This window comes from Bemisia tabaci, chromosome 7 (assembly GCF_918797505.1).
Source record: "Bemisia tabaci chromosome 7, PGI_BMITA_v3".
Classification (NCBI taxonomy): domain Eukaryota; kingdom Metazoa; phylum Arthropoda; class Insecta; order Hemiptera; family Aleyrodidae; genus Bemisia; species Bemisia tabaci.
In genome coordinates this window covers 52,341,411-52,365,217 of record NC_092799.1, presented here as the reverse complement: position 1 = coordinate 52,365,217, position 23,807 = coordinate 52,341,411, and the positions used below count along the sequence as shown (strand labels likewise).

Here is a 23,807-nt window from a genome sequence, read left to right as displayed (position 1 = left end):
AAAATTGATTTAGCATTAAATAGGATCAGCTGAATTTTGCGTAAAAAATGCCTATTTTAAGGAACATTTTCTACACGATAAAAATTCTGTTTTTAGCGTGCTGTAACAATCTTATGAATGAATGACAGTAAAAAATACTACTGTCTTATGTTAGTGTGAACCCTTAAGTGTTGGAAAATACAATTTTTTTTAAAAATAAATGATCTTCGGAAAATGGGGTTTTCGCCGCTAAAAAACCACTGTGCGCCACTGCATATTTAGCGGACCAAGAGAACGACAAACGTCGCATCAGAGAAAATGAAAGAGAGAAGAAATGGGAGGAAGAGATCCGAAATATCCAACTCTTGCGTCAAATCAACATCCATCAGTGGCGAGGCGTCAATGACCGATTATCGATTATCGATTACCCATATGAGCTGTCGTAAAGAATCGATCCCTTCCCATACGCTTAAATGGTATATCACTCGATACATCGTGAAGCACGCCACGCCACTGTTTAACTAGCAACATCCTCTATGAGGAAGAGTGGGGATAAAAACTGGAAGGTGACTGTGATTAGAAAAATTTGGGGGAAAAAGTTCAGGAGGCCCTTCCAAGGTCCCAGTATCCTCTAGATATGACGCCTCCTAAAACCTAGAAAAAAAAGAAGGAAAAAAAAAAAAAAAAAAGTTTAGAAGGCATTAACGTGCGTGTGGAAAAATCGGACGTTTCGTCGCTCCTCTGACGGAAGGACGTAACTCAATTTCCATGACAGCCCTGCACTGCCGTACGAAGGAAGAACGCCGTATGAACATGCGAGAGTTGCCAAATTTTCTTTGATAATAGGTTATTTATGAGGAAAATTATGAATATTTTCCCTTGAAATTTTCAGGAACTTGAGATCAAAATACAAAGAATATTCTCTGAGAAATTGGAATACAAATATTCATAAGTTCACAAAAAAGTTATTAAAAAGTTTCTGACCTCCTGCCCAATCATCATTACAACACCAGGCATAAGAACATCCCTAATAAAATGATTCGATTGAGACGGACTGAGCAGGATGTCAAATTTTCGGCAATACAGATGTTCAACGCACTGCCTTGGAGTGTGAAGCTACACTTTCGAAATGCTGATCTAACGTCGTTCTTTAAGGGGCTGCGTGCTTTTTTATTCGAAAAAGCCTTCCATAATCTTCACGAACTTGTAGGCTAGTAAAATTTAACACTTGTACCTTATGTATATTCACCATGTACCGAATATGACGTGTGCCATAGTCTCAGCCAGAGGCTCAATTGTACAAATCATAAAATAAATAAATAAATAAATAAAAATATTCATTAGTTCAGAATGCTTGTTGTAGCCGTAACCTCGGAAGTGTAAAACAAACTGGGGTTACAACATAAAGAAAGTAACCCATAAGTAAACCCACTGTTGCCCATTTTACGCATGGCCGTAATTTACTGGACGAAATATGTACGCGGACAAAAAGTCGTTGACGAAATGCCCTGAAACCTACCGGGGAATTCGTGTTTCATCGAATGAATTTTGGCAACGCCTGAAGGTTCATACGGCGTTTTTCCTTATTAGGACGGCAGTGCTCCCCGTTTAACCCTATGCTTTCCGGGATTCATGTGAAATTAGAGATAGGCGCTTACGTCAGGGGAGCAACGGTTCGGGCAACATGCATTAATGGAGCTTCATCAGTTCTCATGTAGACGTATTTCTGTCAAACGGAACTATGTGCACTAAGAGAGCCCTGAGACTCATAAGAATATACGCATAACAGGGCTCACGTCATAATGCACATGCTTCTGTTTGACAGAAATACGTTCATTTGAGATTTTTTATGAGTAGTTTCCGCGTGCCTCATCTCCTCTACCTCGACGTTCTGAAATAGTCACATTTACGTATACCACAGACACTCCTATCGCATGTACATTTTAACCTGCATTAACTGTGGCACATGCAATGAAGAGTGCGTGCACATTTTTGCCTCCGCGAGAATGATTTTCATTTTAATAATCATTCAATCGAGTATTTTTGTGATTTGTTCAGAAACTCCGACTCCTCCCCTGGGCTCGAATCTGGAGTTAGTGCTGGATCTGAGCTTAAAAATGAACAACCGGTAAGATTGAACATATTTCTTTCTTTCCTTCGTGTGATGTTGTGACGCTAGACAAGTAACGGAACTGAATATTTCGCCCATTTTGTCTAATCCATTTCTAGCTTCAAATTCCGCCGTCTCAAAAAAAGTCACGTGACAACACAGTGCCTCCTGATTGGTCAAAAAGCTTGTCATCTACTAAGCTCCAATTACAAACCGCCAAAAAAGCGTAGACCTTTATAGCATGATTGATAAAAGCAAGGGATAGGGCAATCATTTAACTGGGCCCAATTTATAATCACACAAAAAATCATCCGGCAAAACTCGGTTGGATTTTACAAAAATCATTTTCGAACAAGGGAGAGGAACCTTATGAAACTCAAAAACAATCTGTAGAGGAAAACCTCAAGATTGGATTTCTATATTGAAGATGCTTTCTTTTACAGTTTGCTAATATTTTATTTAGAATACAACACAATCTTATTTCGGTTTTGCTAGAATATCCACTGGTCCCAGATTGCAATCGCCTCTATCAGAAATTTGAGCCAATTCGAAGCTGTTCAAATCGATCTCAAAGCGATCGATATGTATTGGTTTGAAATGGGTGGAGACTTGAAGAGGGACATAAGCCGATCAGCGCAAACGCGTTTTCTGGCTGCAGAATTCACCCAAGTGGAAAATCATAATTGCACACTTCTTCAGAAACAATCCAGAGATTTATTTTGGATGAGGAAATTACGCTCTTGGGCCACAGAAGAGGGTAAAGTATTCATGCAGCCTTTTTGAGGCATCGCGCGGCAAAATGATTGCATTTTTCAATCCACTTGGAGGAAAGGTACATATGTGATACATTACAAATAATTAGGTACAATTTACGTAAATTATTTTTAAACAAGTTTTGAGACTTACGTTCCTCCACAACCTCAGGAGACCTGATTTGAATATTGAAGAGGGAGAGTGTTAGATGCGATCAGTATGCCTCTCACGGCGCCTCAAAACTGGTTGCTCCGTGATCTTCCCTCCCACCTTTTCCCACAGATAGGTTCGCAGTAAATTTTTTCCAATAGAAGCCCTCGATCGTCTTATTGATTGTAAAGTTGTTTTATTTTCATGGCCAAAAAATGCAGTTCTGTAGATTGACCTGTTCTTTTCTTAAATCAATATGATTTTGAATGGAATTTTTATTTATTTGACTTTTATCCCAGATTCTTCAAATTGACTCAAAGAGATTGAATATAAATCAATGATATATCCAATTGCTCTTCGTTTTGCGCCGCAATCCCAACTCATTCATAAATTCACCTGTCTACATGGGTGAATTAATGGCACGTATATATTGTTGCTGAAAAAAGTCAGAAACATAGTTCATCGTTGCAACATTTAGTTTAATTATCACTTTGGACCAGAAAATTCTGCCAATGGCCCAGATGACGCTCTGAAATTTTCTATTCACGTTGGAATGCGCAAGTCCCGTTTTATATCTCAAAATAGCTGAAATGGATTTTCAAATACTTTTCTACTCTGCAGCTTCGGTGTGATTTGTGTTTTCTCTGCCGTATGTTTTATTATTCAACAAGCACGGCCTCTACGTCAATTAAGAAAATGTATAAAAATATAAAAAACTCTGCATGCACTGTAAAAAGTCGAAGAGTGTTTGGTGCCGCAGTTTATAGCGCCTAAAAACTTTGAGTGGTATAAAAAGTAGCACCATAAAAACGTATGCTACTCCGCGAGGAGACTAAAGTATACTCCGTAATAGTGTTAGTAACTCGCATCGGTAAGGAGAATAGATTCCGCCCCGCATTCATATGGGACGGAGGGTTTTTGGACGCTACATAGACTCCGGCTCAGAATTTCACTCGAAAAATTTGAAGAGTGGGTTTCCGTAAAAATACTCAAAGCAGAGTGGAAATACAGTTTACTTGAGTTAGGCAACTTTTGAATAATTATTATTTCAAACAGTTTCAGTTGCGCGAAAAGTTATACAATTTTGGAAAACACAAAGGAGGAGATTTGTGCGAAAGACTGCATAAAAAATCAAGTCCGGAAGATAAATTAGAATCGAATGAACAGTGCAGAGCAATGACGGAGAGAGTTGAGCGACTCGAGGAAAATGAAGGGAGGTCCCCCGGATGTATGCAATTACGAGAACCAGCCTGCAGAGCCACAAGGCGCTTCCCGCGTAAGTACAGGTGTACCGTGAGAATCCGCAGCTACTTCTGGTTTTTTGCCCTCAGGTTGGTCGCTTGCAAATTTTTTTTTTTACTTTCTCGCTCCCATAGGGTAGAGAGGAAGTATTGTCATCCTCAAAAAAAAAAAAAAAAAAAAAGTTGAAATTTCATCATTTCTAGACGTTTTAAGGTCCCAGGAGTAAAAATAACCATACTTGGAAAAATGTGTGTCCGTCCGTCCGACGTCCCCCAAATCTGTCTACAGCGATATCTCAGAATCTATCTGTTCGATTTCATTCAAAATTGGCACAGGACACCATATCTATGGTCTTCTTATGCACGTTCAACGATTTTGAGGTACGCTAAAATTTGGGGGGGCTACGCTCAATTGTCCATTTTTAGCAAAATCACACGGAAAGCTCATTTTGAAAGACTGTAAATTTTGAAAAATGTCTTTAATTCTTTAACAATGGGCATCAAGCACATCACCTGGGTCATTAATTTAAGTTCCAAAAAGATCTTTGGACTAAACTCAAAATTCAAGAGATTACGAGGCCCAAAAGTAGGCACTTTGCTCCGCGAAACAGCTCATTTTCAAGGACTGTAAATTTTAAAAAAATAAAAAAAAATAAAAAAAAATGCCTTCAATTCTTCGAAAGTTGGCATAAGAGCACCACCTGGTTCATTAATTTAAGTTCCTACGAGGTCTTTGGACTAAACTAAAAATTGAAGGGTTACGCGTCATTTAGTGAGGGCACTGCGAAATCACACAGAATATATGGACTAAAATTTTGAAAAATGCCGTTAATTCTGTGAAATTTGGCATCAAACGCAATTGAATCATTGATTTGAGTTCCTGAAAAATAGGACTAAACTCAAAATACGAGGAGTGCAGACCATCTCAAGGGGGTATCGAGATCACTCATCGGTGGGAAGCTCCGCAGTCTGGGCGTAACATTCTAACAAATGGATTAAATGTATTAAAATTGGAGATAAAAAAGTTAGCAACTGCTACATACCAAAAAGAATCCTTGCACAACTATCCTACTCAGCTTAAACTGTGAGCGAACGGATGAAATGATGAAAACATGAGACCAGTAAAGGGTTGAGGAACAGAAAGTAAAACACTACACCCGATTATATTCACGATATTACGATGCAAATCGTTTATTATTGTTTTAATACTACTATAATGCATTGTTACCCAGCGAATGATGAAATCAAATGTCAAAATTAAGAACTAATGACACAAAAAGTAAATGAAATAAAATAGAAACACCTTGACTTAGATGTTGTAAACAAAGATCCACGTTATCACCGACAGGAATGGAGATTGAGAGTCGGAATGTGGGAGAGTAATGCCATGTCCATACCGCTCTTTGATTGGTTCAAACCCGATTCAACAACAAGATGCAGATTCATTCCAAAGCGGATAAAGAATGGTAGTCGCATTTCGTACCTTCTTGACGTCACACGGCATCGTGTACGTTTTGGGTTCATCCTGATTGCATGGCACACCATGTACCCTCTGCGCGTCACAGCCTTTAAAATGGCGGCTCAACTCCAGTTGCGACTACCTTTCTTGCTTCACCATCACATGTCTCTACCTCACTCGTCATAGAATGAGAATCCGAGGCTGGGCTAGAATTTGTTCTATGCCCTCGCTCAATGAGTATCATGAATCTCGAGTAAATCGAATTCTTCTTCGACCTATTCTCTACACCAAAACCTAGAATAATAAAGCTCCAAGAGGAGTGCCTTCTTCATTTGAAATGCATGTGCTGTAATGTTGGGTGTCAGCGCTGACGATACCTACTGATCTATCCTGCTAATGGACATAACCACTTAGATCTATTTATTTCCCCGATACTTTTTGAACATGAAGAGAAGAACATTGCTTTCTGTCTTCTACTTTCTGATATTGCGGTGAAGTTCAAAGCCGAGCCCAGGTAACGATGCAAACTATTCAACCTCTGACCGTTACAGTTTCCTTGGACACAAAGCATGTAGAAATAGTTGTTGACTGTAATTAATGGCTAACTCAATATCTGCTTGTGTCTGAGGAATGGTATTGGCAGAATGGATTAAATCTTCCTCAGCGACACCATTGGTTGACCGAGGAGAAATGATGAGGTATGAAATCAGAAATGTTTGCCACCTCTGCGCTTCCAAGCAATTTTTTACTTAGAATTGTTGACGCAGGGTCTATATATGTACCAAATACCATACTTTACAGTTGTTGATATAAATTATTAACTCAATCACAACAACCTTGCGATTCCCTTCCTCCGAGTTCACACAGTACCTCTCCTCGAACGTAGCATAAGCGACCTGAAAAAGTTCAGAGTATTGGACACAAAATATGTAGAAATAGTGATTGACTGTACTTAATAGCCAAATTAATATCTGCTTGTGTCTGAGGAATGGTAGGTATTGGCAGAATGGATTTAATCTTCCTTTGCGACATCATCGGCTGACCATGGAGAAATGATAGGGTATGAAATCAGAAACGTTTGCAAGCTCTGCGCTCCCAAGCAGTTCTTACTTAGCGTTGTTGACGCAGGGTCCTCTGAGATAAATAGGTATAAAATCCTATTTTGGGAATCCTTAAGCTCATTTGAACAGTGATATTTAGAAATGAATCAAGTTCCATTGCTGCTTTGCAGGCTCTGCGCTCCCAAGAAAATCTTACTTGGCATTGTTAATGCAGGGTCCTCGTAAGTAAATAGATACCTATAAAATCCTGTTTTGGAAATCCTAAAGCTCATTTGAACAGTGATATTTAGAAATGAATCAAGTTCCATTGCCATTAAAATTATGCAACCTGACCTTAAGGGAAACTGAATGCATGCATTCCCGTTCAGTTCATTTAAAACCAGAATGCTTGGGTGGAAAAACACAAATTATTCAAATTCTGGGGCATTTTTCACAAAAAGGAAAAGTTGCATCTTTTTGAAAGCAATTCAATAGACTTGATTCTTTACTTCTATACGCAGTCCATATTTAAACAGTTATTCCATCATCCAAATTATGTTTGCTGCTGGGATAGGTTATTTCAGTGCTAAAAATGAGGCCACCTGCGGCCTAATTATTGAAGCTAAGTCATGCTGCAATCACACGCTGAATTTAGCAGCTGAATGTAGAAGTCATCAGTAATCGGCTGAAATTTAGCAGATTCGAGTTATTTTCATCCCGATGTGTATCAAATCTACTTGAATAGTTCAAACAAATTCAAAATTGGTGGTTGCTGAGAATCGTTGCTGAATTTTGCGCGTCACGCGCAAAATTCAGGCATCGGGTCGATGACTTCTACATTCAAGCCACATTCAGCGTGTGATTGTGGCATGAGCCTGAAACTATAAGACATAGCCCTATCTTAACCATGTAATATATTGCAATTGGATGTCTTATCGGGCTGCTTTAAACTTTAAATAATTGGCCCCCTGGTTAAAATTTAAGAAGGAACTAGCTACCAAAAGTAGGCACTTCTTAAATTTTAATCCCACACAATGCTTGACAACTAAATATAAGTGGTAATCTTTACTTATATGATTACTTAATTCCAATACCTTTGAACAAATAGTAAGCCATACATCCGTTAGAGATGAAGCCTGTGATCAAGGCATCAATTCGTAAATCCAAGGAAGAAAATGCGAACCATGAACAAACAATGACCACTGTATGAAACTGAACAGCACTTGCTATGAAGAAATTAAAATTATACTCATCTTTAGTAAACTTTGTGTTGACACTCAACATGAATTCAAAACATGAAACTGAACAGCACTTGCAATGAAGAAATTGAAATTATTCTCATCTTTAGTAAACTTTGTGTTGACACTCACATGAATTCAAAACATTGATTAATTATGGTGTATTTAAAGTAGCTGTGTTTGTAAAACCTTAGTGCTGTAAATTTAGAGGAGCCAATGATAGTATTGCAATGAAATGTGGATAGAATAAAGTACACACATTCCGGTCAATACTGTTCAGTGGTCCTTTAGAGAACCGGTTGGATACTTCGAGCACAGTTTGGAGAGTTGAGGACAAAAAAAAGGGAAGACTTTAGGTTGTGAAACGCTCAGCCGCTTCCAGGAGGAGACGATGAAGGATGCGCAGACCCTCTCGATTCAAGTGAAGCAAGTCTACTCGGCGATTCTGATGACCTCTTTTAGGAAAATAAAACTTTTCGTAAAATCGGCGGTCAGGCTCCCAAGAGTCTTGACGCATGAAGGGAGAGAAGCTGTCAACCACAAGAACACGATCACGCAATGATTCTCTGGAGCAAAAGCTCGACAACCATTGATTGACCACATCAATCTTGCGATTGACATGCGCAGGAAAGAGAGGAATAGGAGGGATTCTGCCGACGACGATGAAGCGAAAGTGTCTTTCGGCATAAAGAAGGAGGGCCTTCAAGGCCTTTTTAAGGGCTGGGACATCAACTTCCGCCTTGATGTCGTTAGTCCCTGCTAGAATGATAAGAATATCCCTGTCTTTGTCGAAGGCTTCATTTCTTGAAAGGCGCTTAAGAATCTGGGTTTTTAGGATCGATCGGAGCCAAAGATCATGGTTTGCCGGAGGAAGGCAACAAGCAGAAGCACCACTAACTGCCAAGGATACAGAATCTTCGACAGGAAAATTATTAAGCATACGAACCAATTGACTGGCTCCAAGGAAAACGTACATGATGACAGATGAAGTAACTAGGTTAGGTGTGAAGAATACAAAGTAAAGACAAATCAAGAGAAAAGATTAGCTCAGAAGAGGAACAAGAGTTTGGACCAGAGATAAGAGATCAGTTGGAGAGCGGATAAGATACGAACGTTACGCTACCTGATTAATTCTTCCAAAAAAATAGGAAATTACCAAGATAACAATCCAAGCCTGTGCGAAGTTGAGCAGAGAATGGAGAACGGACGGGCGCATGCAGAAGGAGGTGGCAAGCCGGCCGTTGTTGGTTTTGGCCATGACGTAAGATGCACACTGTCCAATGGGAATGAGGGTTTCACGCATTACGTGACCCAAATATGTCACGATCTTCTTTTGCTATATCGTTGCTTGATGTGACGTAGGCTTGTACATTTCTCCGCTCGCCACCACCTCCTGAATGATGAGATTATCATAAGAAGAGTCGATTAATTTCATTAATTAACGGCTTAACAAACTTAAATCGCAACCGATTTTGCCACAAAACCTGTTTCTATAAATGACGACCGCTCTTTACGAGGAAATGACTGCAACCAGCAAGACAACTTGTCTCTGGTGCAGAGGTACCCCTTTACTTCGTCATGGCATCACACCGTCAACCTGTCACTACCTGTCATGCCCCGTCTTAAGTGTTTTAATTCTTCATTATGAAAAAAACAAATGAATGACTCATTTGCTACATCTTGAACGAATTGGCTGGTATTGACTGCACTGCTGCAAGATTGCTCTGTCGTTTTGAATCTATTCCTCTGGAAACTGAAGAATTTTTTGGATTAATCGTTTCTTACCCCTTTTATATTCAGGAGAACTGTGATTTAAAGTGTGAAGTCAGTGTTAATTATTTTATTCTCTTGAAAAATAGTTCCACTGAACTTTATTTTTGTGTTGTTTATGTTTCGTTGTCTCCGTTTCTCCACCGTTTCCTCACCTGTGGTACTCGTATTTGTAAGTTGCATGCGTTTAATAATAAGAATTAGGGCTCAATAGTACCTACCTGTTTACAATTCAGATGCTTAATAATTTTAGAACCTAGCGTTTATTTTTTTTTGTAGTATCTCTCACAATTTATTTGTACTTGAGACTGCCTTTGAAAATGACCCACCCTTGAATTTAAATTGAACCTCAAGGCTTTCCTTGAAAATTTCGTTCAAATTAATTACATTGATGCCAATTTTAGTCTGTTTATCCCTAATTTAATGATGAAATCCTATTCGGAATCTTTGAAAGGATTTGTGGCAGAGCCTACCAAAAATCAGACCGATTTATTAAATTTGCCCCATCCTCCGGCCGCTATCGTCCGCGGAACTAGAAGTCAAGACTCACGTATTTATGAAGGGTATGGTAGAAACAAGCAGTGCACATGCATGAGTTTATCAGCTATCTGCATGTCTAAATTAATCACTTTTCCTTCTTGGAGCCCGATCATCGTCGATGGTACTCTTGATTGTGGTAATAGATTGTATTATTTGTCGGTTGAGACTTATCAACAGCGTTTTGGAAGATGTCTCGATGCTTCCGGATTTTTCCCCGCCGACGAGACTCATCCCGTCGTTGAAATTTTAGGACATACGTTCAATATATCTGTTCCTCTAGAGCCTTTCCAAGGCATACTTCCTGAATTATTTCCAGAGTTGACCAGATTTTTTGACCAATACGAGCATGGCATTTTAACATGCTCCTTACTTTCGGTGGCTGTTTTCAAAAAAGACGGAACTTTCTTGATTTTCGACCCTCACAAACGTGATAGAAATGGACTGCGCTTAGCTTCGGATGACGCAGTCGCAACTTTAGCGAGCTTTGAGAGTTTGGAAGCTATGGTGGCAACGCTTCGCTATAATTTTAGTTCAAATAATCTTAGCTTATTTTGTATCGCCCCCGTGTTGGTCACAGAGACAAGTAACAGCGGAAACATGTCCACTGCGGATAATGCTCCCCAGCATCATGAAGATACTCAAATTGAGTTTGATCCCATGATCAGTAGTTCGCTGTCTGTTGATGTCTTTGAATGCTCCAACGGCGCATTTCCGGAAAAAGAAATAGGCAATAGTTTGACGAAAAGTCAAGTTTCAAAAATTAGTAAACTGAGCAAAAGAGAACGCGAAAATTTACGAAAGAAAAAGGACGCTGACAATAAGAGGAAGCGAAGGGAAAATAATGCACCTTCGAAAAAACAAAGTGAAACGCAGAAAAAGCAGAAGCAGAGAGCAAATCCAAATTTCAGAGAAAAAGAAAACTCTTTGCTCCGGAAAAAAAGGAGCATTCCTAGCGTACGGCAAAGTGAAAGGGAAAAAGAAGCGCAAGCTAAGAGACAAAAACGTCAGGACGAAGAATTTAGAACGCACGAAAGGGAAGAAAATACAGAGTTCAGGAAGAGGAAAAGGCAAAGTATTGTTACTGAGGAAAAAGACCGTGAAGCCAGTTTGCGAAGCAAGAAAAAAGCTAGACAAAATGAAAATTCCAGAGAGAGGGAAAGAAATAACAATGCTCAAAGAATGAATGAAAGGAGGCAAAATCAGTTTTTAAAATTTAGAGAAGAGTACAGGACTGCTTTGCATGATGGTGGAACTAGAGCCGATGCATTAAAATTAAAAGTTATCAATTTCCGATCCGATTTTCCAAATTCGATCTGCATGTTTTGTGAGGGCCTTTTCTTCCCACACTCTATTCGAACTCTTGATTGGGAAGAACTCGAGGAAAAGCTAGGTTTGAGGAGCTTTTGTGCTATCTCACGTAGCGTCAGTAGTGTCGTTACAGACAAAGTGTGTATAACATGCCAACAATATGTCAAAAAAGGTAAAATTCCTAAGTTAGCAGTTATCAACGGGTTGAAATTCCCAGATATTCCGGCATGTTTAGCGAATTTGAAACCCCTAGAGGAACGCATGGTCGCTCCTTATATTAATTTTATGCAAATTAGACCATTAAAACCGCGCAGCGTTAATCCACAACTTGGACTTAAAGGTAGTGTCGTAAATATTCCTGTCGAGGTCAATGACATGGTGAATGTTCTTCCGCGACAATTTGATAACATGGCAACCGTGCAAATAAAGCTTAAACGGCACTTAGACCACGCCTCTCATTACATGTATGAGACAATTCGTCCATCTAAGGTTGCGGATGCATTGAATTACCTTAAGAGCACTCCCCTGTACGTTAAGCATGGCATTTCCATCGATGAAAATTTTTTAAATGCTCATTGTCTGAATGTTGATGAGGAGGTAGATTTCATCGTGGATCCAAGTGATAGGGTAAACTCTGATGATCAGAATTTGACGCGGCCCGCCTCTGAAGTCCCTCCAGAACAGGGCGTTCCAGTAGAGGAAACCGAAAAAACTGTGAAAGAACGTAATTGCCCCGCGGCAACTCCTTCTGATCCCTCGAATATGGTACCAGTTAACGAAGTCTGTGACGCGGGAAATGAGAATAGTCTTGGAGACGATCCTGTAGAACCGGAGGAATTAATTGAAGAAGTCGACGAAGAAGTGCTTCTTATGAACAGAGACGCCGAACTGAACGATCGCATTCGTATCATGGCGCCTGGTCAGGGTAAGGCACCGGTGCCCTGGCATTTGCAGCCAGACTTAGAGGAGCTTTCTTTTCCATCTCTTTTTTGCGGACAACCGTATACGCCCATCGGTAAAATTTATTATTCAGAGAGAGTAAAATCGGAACTCAGAAGATGTGACCGCCGAAGTTGTACCCCAACTAGAATTTTGTACATGGCGAAGAAAAAGATGGAGTTGGCATGTCTGTCCAACATTAATATTTGTTTGAGGAAAACTAGAAGGACAGAAAATTTAAATGCCGGCCATATTTTAGATAAAGCTTGTCTTGACTCCTTAATTAAACACGATGAAGGTTTTCGCGTACTTAAGAACATTCGATCTTCCCCCGCGTGGTTAGAGGATAAAAAGAAGGGGTTGATGGCCATGCTCAGGCAACTTGGTCAGCCGACGCTGTTTCTTACTCTTTCTGCAGCGGAAAACAGATGGCCGGAACTTATCCAAGGCTTAGTGCAAATAAATGAAGGAAAGAAAATCTCCTTAAAAGAAGCGGTCGAATTAAGTTTTAATAAAAAGACGGCTCTAATTAAAAGCGACCCGACAACATGCGCTCGGTACTTCGATTATAAAGTTTCAAAGATAATGTGGTATTTACGACAAGCAGACGGTCTGTTTGGAAGCGAGTACAGAGTAGAGGATTCTTACGAACGCGTGGAATTCCAACAACGCGGATCACCTCATGAGCATATATTTTTGTGGTTGAAAAATGCTCCCCTGTACAACCCGGAAGATCAAACCTCGGTGCGCAAAGTCGTCGATTTCATTAATACATTTATTACGTGTGCTCATGAGGAGCATTGCCCTTACACGGCTTACGTTACGCATCAGCACACCCGGACGTGTTATAAAGGAAGGAGGTACGTGAAAAAATGTCGTTTTCATTTCCCTTTACCGCCAATGAAAGCAACCACCATATTGCGCCCTTTGGAAAAAAATGAAAGGTCAGAACAGTCAAAAGAGGACTGGAAAAAAGTATGCGACCTGTGTGAAGATTTCTTTTCAAAACCACGATTGGTCACTTTCGACGAAATTTTGAAGGAACTCGGTATGACGGAAGATAGGTACATTCTTGCTATTAGGAGTTCTCTTAAAAGACCACAGGTATTTTTAAGAAGGACTAGCAGAGAAGTCGCGATTAATGCTCACAACAAAACCCTTTTGTATCTGTTCGAAGCTAATATTGATATGCAATTTATTCTGGAAGAATACGGGCTCGCAAGTTATATTATTAATTATATCAGTAAGGCAGATGCTGGTCTCTCTAAATTGCTCCAAGAAGCTGCCGACGATATAAAGAACGGGTACACCAACGTGCGCGAAAAATTACGGAATATATCGAACGTCTTTATAAATGCGAATTTGATGTCAGCCCAAGAGGCAGTATACCAAAGCTATCCACTCCCCATCATCAAGAGTAGCAGGAGTATTGTATTCGTAAATACGTCCCCAATCGCTGAACGTACGCGGATGCTAAAAATGAATGCTCAACTTCGGAATTTGGATGCTGACTCAGGCGATATTTACGCGGAAAATATTCACGAAAAATATAGCAAAAGGCCCGAAAAGTTAAATGACGTTTGTTTAGCAGATTTCGCGACTTCGTACACTAGGCAAAATAGAAAGGACGACGAGGATGAAAACGACGACGCAGATGAAGAGTATATTTACAAAGAGAGAGGAAAACGAAAAGTTCTTCGGTACCGTCGTTACAAAGAACTTATCGATCCTCCAAATTTCTACCGCGAACAAATTTGTCTTTTTTATCCGTGGCGTAATGAGGTCGATGAGGTCGAAAAATGCGACCTTGAATTGAAGTACCGCGAATGCATCGATATTATTAAAAAAAATAGGGGTAATTTTTCAGCTATTGATGAAGACGAGGTCCTTGAAGACGCTTTAGAAGCAGCCATAAATGAAAATAGAGAAAGGGAAATTGAAGAAGAAGATGAATTTGCTGCTGATCAGCTGCCTCTTGATCAGAATGTCGATGTATTAGCACAGGGTGGCAAAAGTAGTGATACCGTAGTCGAGCAAAATCGGATAACAGCGCCGCAAAGAGTTCAAACTGAGGAGCTGCATTCAATGTTTCGGCGTTTAAATGTCAAACAGAGAGAAATATGCATGCATGTACTCCACTGTGCGAAAATAGATAGAGGACTCCAACATATATTCGTTAGCGGGGCCGGTGGGGTTGGAAAATCTACGGTGATTAAAACAATTTTCCAATCCGTGACCCGACACTACGACAATAATCTAAATTTTGCTCCTGATAGTGTAAAAGTGCTCCTTTGCTCATATGCAGGCAAAGCTGCATATATAATCGGTGGCGTTACCGTCCACACAGCGTTCGTCCTGCCAGTGACCAAATACGGAGGCCAAATGCCGCCACTCAATCCTGCATCGGCTAGTCATTTAATTACAGAACTAAGGGACTGTCAATGGATTATTATAGACGAAGTTTCCATGCTAGGCGGTAAAATGGCAACTTACATTGAGCAGAGATGCAGGGAAATAAAAAGAAACACCGACCCCTTTGGTGGTATAAATATTATTGTCGTAGGAGATTTTGGTCAAATCCCTCCCGTGCAGGACTCTATGATTTTTAAACCCCCTAATATCACCGAACTTAGTCTTCTGTTAGAATCGAACTTCAACTGGCGCGACTTTAAGATGTTTGAATTAACCGAAATTATGAGGCAAAAAGGTGAAAAAGCTTTCATCGAAGCTCTCAATAATTTATGTTGGGGCACGCTCACTGAAGAAGATATGAAGCTTTTTAAATCGAGGCAAGTAAAAAATGAATCCGATGTCCCAAAAGAGGCTATTCGTTTATATTGTTTCAATAAGCAGGTTGACGCGTTTAATGCGGCAAAAATTTTCGAGTGTCCGGAAGCAGAATCCGTTTCTGAGGCGAAAAATACTGTATTAGGTAAGGCAACTCAAAGCCGAATCGATTACGCGGTTAGATCTTTGATGAACAAAAAATTAGATGATTTAAAAGGCCTACCTCATAGAGTAGTCTTTAAAGTAGGGATCAAGTACATGATCACCATTAATGTTAGTGTTCGCGATGGCCTGGTCAACGGCGCTGTCGGTACTTTAGTCAGTATTACTTACAAGCCTGATCAAGACACGATTATTGACAGAATTTGGCTCGATTTTGGTGAAAATTCGAATGTAGGCAGTAATGCTCGACTGGCTGTTCGTGATTACATGAAGGCGATGAAGCTCCATCCGCGACTTGTACCGTTGAGTAGGAAAAGTGTCGTAATTTCGGGATCTAAAGACTGTCGTTTAAGAATCGTCCGAGTGCAGTTCCCTGTCGTTCCCGCGGAAGCAATGACCTGTCATAAAAGTCAGGGCCAAACATACGAATCAGTGTGTATCGACTTCAGTAAGCCAGGGAAATGGACTAGGCCGGTAACATACGTAGCCTTTAGCAGAGTCACCAGTCTTTCGGGTTTGTATATTCTAGGAGAATTTAAACCGCCACCTCCACCAAAACCCAACGATCCTATTGTGCTTGAAATGGAAAGGTTAAGAAAAGATCCTTTGCAACTCGCGTTCTGGAACTTGGAAAATAAGAGTGGTCTCGTAATTGCATATCATAACGTGAGATCTTTTAATAAGCACAGCTGTGACGTAAAGTCTGATATGTGGTATTCCAGAGCGGACATACTGATCTTAGCGGAGACTTGGACCTTACCTACGGATGAAATTCATTTTCCTGGCTTTCGAATCGCGTATCGGTCCGATTGTGATAAAATTAGGGCCCCGCGTGGATTGCTCTGTTTCGTTAAAAACGGAGTTGATGTTTCCCAAGTTGACGGAAGGAAGGAAACAGGTGAAAAATTCGTGATGGAGGCAATTCGATTCAAAGTAGGAGACACTTGGGTATTAACTGGCTATAAATCACCTGGAACCCCCGTGTCTGTTTTCAAATCGATTATCGAAGTGTTGATTCCTCAAAAATCTCGGGTGACACTATTAGGAGATTTCAACTTTGACATAATTGGTCATCGTGAAAAATGTCTTTTGCCTTTCTTAAAAACTCATGGAATGACGTCTGCACTTTTACCTGAAACTGTGACGACTGATTTCAATACGCAAATAGATGTAATTTTCTCGAACTTTCCTCTGGGTAGGCGCGGAGTTTACGAAAGCTACTTTTCAGACCACAAACCGATCTATTTTGAACTTGATTCCTTAGCCGGTGAAACTTATGCCGAGCTTGCCTCAAAGGACCTCCCTCATTCATAAATATCCGACTTAATGCAGTTCCTAAGAAGCTTTCTCTATTCATGCTTAAGACGTGGTACTGGCTGGAGTCCTGGAGGACGCCAGAGAGCTAATCCTACTGGCCAGTGGCATATTCCAAGAGAACTGAGAAAATTCTAAGGAACAGCCCGGTAAAATTCGCGTTAATCGCTATGTTATTGCAGCTTTTGAGATCCTTGTCTGATTCATGCTGCAGATGTGGTATTGGCTGGAGTCCTGGAGGACGCCAGAGAGCCAATCCTACTGGCCAATGCCACGTCAGAGAAGAATCTGACACAAGTGTCTCAGGAGCAGTTTACAAAATTCCGATATGTAGTCGCCTTTTAGGCAGTTCTTGAGAAGCTTTCTCTATTCATGCTTAAGACGTGGTACTGGCTGGAGTCCTGGAGGACGCCAGAGAGCTAATCCTACTGGCCAGTGGCATATTCCAAGAGAACTGAGAAAATTCTAAGGAACAGCCCGGTAAAATTCGCGTTAATCGCTATGTTATTGCAGCTTTTGAGATCCTTGTCTGATTCATGCTGCAGATGTGGTATTGGCTGGAGTCCTGGAGGACGCCAGAGAGCCAATCCTACTGGCCAATGCCACGTCAGAGAAGAATCTGACACAAGTGTCTCAGGAGCAGTTTACAAAATTCTGATATGTAGTCGCCTTTTAGGCAGTTCTTGAGAAGCTTTCTCTATTCATGCTTAAGACGTGGTACTGGCTGGAGTCCTGGAGGACGCCAGAGAGCTAATCCTACTGGCCAGTGGCATATTCCAAGAGAACTGAGAAAATTCTAAGGAACAGCCCGGTAAAATTCGCGTTAATCGCTATGTTATTGCAGCTTTTGAGATCCTTGTCTGATTCATGCTGCAGATGTGGTATTGGCTGGAGTCCTGGAGGACGCCAGAGAGCCAATCCTACTGGCCAATGCCACGTCAGAGAAGAATCTGACACAAGTGTCTCAGGAGCAGTTTACAAAATTCTGATATGTAGTCGCCTTTTAGGCAGTTCTTGAGAAGCTTTCTCTATTCATGCTTAAGACGTGGTACTGGCTGGAGTCCTGGAGGACGCCAGAGAGCTAATCCTACTGGCCAGTGGCATATTCCAAGAGAACTGAGAAAATTCTAAGGAACAGCCCGGTAAAATTCGCGTTAATCGCTATGTTATTGCAGCTTTTGAGATCCTTGTCTGATTCATGCTGCAGATGTGGTATTGGCTGGAGTCCTGGAGGACGCCAGAGAGCCAATCCTACTGGCCAATGCCACGTCAGAGAAGAATCTGACACAAGTGTCTTAGGAGCAGTTTACAAAATTCCGATATGTAGTCGCCTTTTAGGCAGTTCTTGAGAAGCTTTCTCTATTCATGCTTAAGACGTGGTACTGGCTGGAGTCCTGGAGGACGCCAGAGAGCTAATCCTACTGGCCAGTGGCATATTCCAAGAGAACTGAGAAAATTCTAAGGAACAGCCCGGTAAAATTCGCGTTAATCGCTATGTTATTGCAGCTTTTGAGATCCTTGTCTGATTCATGCTGCAGATGTGGTATTGGCTGGAGTCCTGGAGGACGCCAGAGAGCCAATCCTACTGGCCAATGCCACGTCAGAGAAGAATCTGACACAAGTGTCTTAGGAGCAGTTTACAAAATTCCGATATGTAGTCGCCTTTTAGGCAGTTCTTGAGAAGCTTTCTCTATTCATGCTTAAGACGTGGTACTGGCTGGAGTCCTGGAGGACGCCAGAGAGCTAATCCTACTGGCCAGTGGCATATTCCAAGAGAACTGAGAAAATTCTAAGGAACAGCCCGGTAAAATTCGCGTTAATCGCTATGTTATTGCAGCTTTTGAGATCCTTGTCTGATTCATGCTGCAGATGTGGTATTGGCTGGAGTCCTGGAGGACGCCAGAGAGCCAATCCTACTGGCCAATGCCACGTCAGAGAAGAATCTGACACAAGTGTCTCAGGAGCAGTTTACAAAATTCTGATATGTAGTCGCCTTTTAGGCAGTTCTTGAGAAGCTTTCTCTATTCATGCTTAAGACGTGGTACTGGCTGGAGTCCTGGAGGACGCCAGAGAGCTAATCCTACTGGCCAGTGGCATATTCCAAGAGAACTGAGAAAATTCTAAGGAACAGCCCGGTAAAATTCGCGTTAATCGCTATGTTATTGCAGCTTTTGAGATCCTTGTCTGATTCATGCTGCAGATGTGGTATTGGCTGGAGTCCTGGAGGACGCCAGAGAGCCAATCCTACTGGCCAATGCCACGTCAGAGAAGAATCTGACACAAGTGTCTTAGGAGCAGTTTACAAAATTCCGATATGTAGTCGCCTTTTAGGCAGTTCTTGAGAAGCTTTCTCTATTCATGCTTAAGACGTGGTACTGGCTGGAGTCCTGGAGGACGCCAGAGAGCTAATCCTACTGGCCAGTGGCATATTCCAAGAGAACTGAGAAAATTCTGAGGAACAGCCCAAGAGTAACAGCTGCAGGGTAATTTTTAGGAACTAACCTAACTTTCTATTCCTACTTCACCAAATGAAAATATTAATAATTTTCATTTTCGATGTTTAGTTCATTATAGTTAGTATAATTTATAAAATAAGTTGTAAAACCTAGTATCCGTTCATAGTGCGTTAGTGCGAAATGAATGATTTGAGTTAATTTATAATTTTATTATTTTATTTCATAAGTAAAGGGCTTGTAGCTGTGATGTGCTTTTTTTCAGATCATATTTTAAGTTTAATATTTCTAAGTGAGTACTGTTTCATAGTCTACTATTTTATATAATTGTTGTACCAATGAATGATTCCACCGAGATTATGACCATGTCTAAAGCATTCTGTCAATTACCTCAGTAGATCCTCAAGAATCTTAGAATTGCTAAGATTTTTAAGGATCGCAGTCTTCACTGTGTGGCATTATTCGTGTATTATTTAATCGAAGATGCCTCTCAGTGTTGACAAGCGATTCTGAATATGTTCATCACATATCATTGAGGAGTTCCAATTAAGTTTCAACAAACACGATAAAAATGGTATTTACAGAATCAGATCGTTGAGGGATAGGTGGCGGAGCCACCAAAATGCCGGCGCGAAGCGCCGGCTCGAGCGAGAAAGTCCCGTGCGGTCCCCGCACCAATCCGCGAAGTGGATGGGGGGGGCGAAGCCCCCCAAATGCCGGCGCGAAGCGCCGGTACGCGGCGCGAAGCGCCGCGCATAAATTGGCCGGAGGCCAATTTTTTTTTCCATAAAATACTGCTCAACTTAGTTGCGTGATATATTTACAAAATATTGTCAAAACAAAACAAAGAAAGTTAAACTATGTGCTCTGCAAAAACCATGGTCTGCAGAAACCATGATACTCTTTGGAAAGTAAAATGTTACAGCAGATTTGCATCATCGCAAATCAAAACAAGTTGGTTTTTGCAATCGCTAGCGATAGCAATATTCGTCATGGGAACTTTTGCTTCTGGGATATGAAAATGTTAAGGTACAGTTCGTTTTTAGTATCTTCAGGATTGAAGGGTCTATGTAATTTTGTGTCGACATCTCTTTTTTAACATTTTTAATTTTTTTTCTTTGCATACAAGAAAGCTGTTATATTTACCAATTATTTATTTTCGTTGGATTATGTATGGTTTTCGGAAGTTAACGCATTTAACTTTCAGTTTCGTTTTTTCGGCGTAAAGTATGATATTTTTACTCTACGCATATGCCCGAATACGCATCATAAGTGACCTATGTGCTTCCTAAGTTGCCATTTTTTTCATTCAAATAGATGTAACTGAAATGTTAGATGTGTACTACCTACTAGCCGTTCTGGGCGCGCTTCGCGCGCCCGTCACGCCTAGCCGGGGGCTACGCCCCCTGGACCCCCGGTCACTCGCTGCGCGAGTGACATTCGGCTCGCTTCGCGAGCCGATTTTGTAGTAGTTGCAAATTTTTTATCACTATATTTTGAAGATTTCATAGAAAACATTATGAAATTCTCATTCCACAATTAACTTGTAGAATAATAATGGCAGGGCAAGAAATAGACTATATCTTATGGACGGTTCCCACTTAGTAAAAACAGCCAACACCACGAGAAGGTGAGGAACCATTGTTAGCCACTTTTTTTACTTTTCTGAAAAAATTTACTGAAATTTTAGTTGCGTCCCCTAAAAGGAAACACGAAGAAAAAAATTTTGTGCATGGAACCCGAAGCTGAGATAATATGGATCTCTGAAGTTTTCGGATCACGCATCCGAAAAGTTAAGGTCCATCTGCCGAAGTTCGGGTCAGACAATTGAAGTAGTTCGGTATATACCGAAGGTTTCAGGTCACACATCTGAAGTACTCGGTGCATACCGAAGTGTTTCAGATTTCTGACCCGAATTTCGGCAGCTGGACCTCAAGTTTTAAGAGATTCATATGATCTCAACGTCGGGTCCCATGCACGAAGTTTTTTCTCCGTGCGAGTATTAATATAAATTTCAACACAGTCAAACACAGTAGAGAACCAAGGAAATCACAGTAGAACAGAGAAAAAATACCGTCGAATAAATAAAGAAAACTATTATCGAAGAAACCCTAATTATTTGGAAAGTAATTCGCTGGCGTAGGTAATCAATGCGTAGCTGCGTAGGAGCATGAGCGAGATTTATCATCAACTGACTGCTGGCCGGTAGGTACCTGGGTGGGCGAGCGACAATACGTAAGCGGTGGCATATGGTTCGATTGACAGAGGAGTGGGGAACGGTCAGACGTAGGGGAAAGGTTCAGGCTGAACCGTTCAGCACAGCGCAGCGTCAGTCACCGGGTGGGGAAGAGAGTCCGGGAGGGGACACTTCCCCTCGAGTGAAATAGAAAAAGGCAGAATCCTTCGAAGTTTATATTAATGATGATACTACTTTCATGTCATTGCTTTATTTATTTATTTATTTATTTACTTTTTGCGTAGGTATAAATTGTTATTTTTTGCTGAATTTTGGAGAAAATATTGCTTTAAGAACGTGGAATGTAAATTAATTTTATTGAAAAAAGAAAATACCATCATTAATTTGGGCGAACAGAGAAAATATACATCAATATTTGGGTTAACATCTCCCTGATTATATAAAGGATGAATATATTAGTATTTCTGTATCAAAAAACTTAGCTTTTGTCTTCAGAGATACAATGATTCTAGTCCCAGTCAATTTGTTGTATTGAAAAAACAAAAAAACAAAAAATAAATAAAAAAAAAAAACAACTGAAATGTTAGACATACTATTTTCATGTCTTTCTATTTGTATCAATAGGTACTTTTTGCTTAACTTACGAACGTTGAATGCAAATTAACTTTCTTGAAAAAAGAAAATAACGTCATTAATTTGGGGGAACATGTGGCTGATTATATGAAGGAGGTATATTCCAGTACTTTTGTTTAACATATTAACTCACGAGAAAATGTTCGTACATTTATCATCTAGTATTAATTATTTTTTGATGATTGGTCTAAAACATTCAATACAACCATTAAAAATTAACTCCCATCGTCGGGTATCGAACTCCCGATCACCTATTGCCCGCACCTTATCAAAATGTGAGTCGCCTCAGTCAACTAGGCTATCACAGATTGGCGACAGTGCGAGAAAAAATAGCATTTAAAAGACTGGGACGATGGGCGGGACTTATCACAAGAGTTGTCCTTGAGCGATTCGGCGATTCGCGTCTTCGTAGCTTCTGGAGAAACGAGCTAAGCGCCTTTCTCTGTGAGACATTGTTTGCCTATGCTATCATGTGTCTCAAGGTTCATATCAGCAGGCATTTGCCATAGCGGCAGTAAGCTCAGGCAATATTTCTGTATTCATGGAATAAATCAATCAATCGAGTTCCGATTTTGGCTCATATATCCGTAACGGGTCCTCCAGAGCAGTTTTCCACCTTGCACAATAGTTATAATTTCTTTATTTCTATGTTTACAATTTGAGGTGGGATAATGGCGGCTTCTTAAGAGCAACGAAGTAGGCGATCTTTTGCACCAACGAACAGAAAACTGATGGCGAAAAATAGCCAATGAAAACCTCCCAAAAAAAAGAATTTGCCTAAAAACGGAACTTCGTGGTTCTGCGCAGATTTACCAGTCAGACACGACATCTTAAGGTGGAAAAAAACTCGCTGAAAGCGAATTTTAGAAAGCAACACAACCTGACGTAGAGACATGATTGGCTAAAAAATACAACGGTTTTTGATACATCGGAAAATCAACCAAAAATCGGAGACTGGGCGAAACGCTCAAGGTCGCAGAGGTATAGGGAATCCCATAGCGAAAGCAACGGAACGATTGTAATATCATGGGGAACTCCGTTCCCATGACAATACGTGCTTTGGTCATTTGACCTCAATCATCAAATTGTTCTCTGTTTCTTTCAATGCAAAAATCGGAAGTTTGAAGCGGGTGTCATTGGTTTTTCTTAAACATTTCCTTTCAGAGGCATAATTTTAAACAAACATCAACATTTGCGAACTTAGTCAGAAACGTTATAGCTAGGCCCTTCCAATGACTCGTTGCGCGGCAACTTAAAGAAAAATGCCCGATTAGACGAAGTAAATCTGAAAATGAGCTACATATTCAACGTAAATTGTGCTTTAGAGAGCGGATCATAAACATTTCTGATGTGCTTAACGACACTCAGTTGTCTTTTCTTGTTTACAGCAAACCCATTTTAGAGCCCGATTATATTCCTCCCATTCCCATATTTTACGATCTACGAGCTTTGAAATATCTACGATTGACATTTACAGGGCAAGAGTAATTATCCCAAGGTGGAAAATGATACCTCTCACCGAATGTATTCAAACATTCTTGAGCAAGTGCCAGCAGAGTATGCAGAGAGCTGTGAGTAGGACAAAAAGCATTAACAGGCAAATATCCATTAAGGCATAGCGCTAAGGAGATATAAAATAGTTTAAACATCAACTGCTCCACTTAATTTGCATTGAATTTTACAAAAAATAACCAAATGTATTCCAATGCCCCTGAGATTTTGTAACTTTTTTTA

The 23,807-nt window shown here is 40.5% G+C and overlaps 1 long non-coding RNA gene across 1 annotated transcript; it reads left to right on the top strand.

The window, feature by feature from the left end:
• Positions 1–1,916: 1,916 nt before the first annotated feature.
• LOC140224975 (uncharacterized) lies at positions 1,917–23,807 on the top strand. The gene is made up of 3 exons (XR_011900187.1): positions 1,917–2,107; positions 4,049–4,323; positions 23,551–23,807. It is a non-coding gene; the product is annotated as an uncharacterized lncRNA (long non-coding RNA).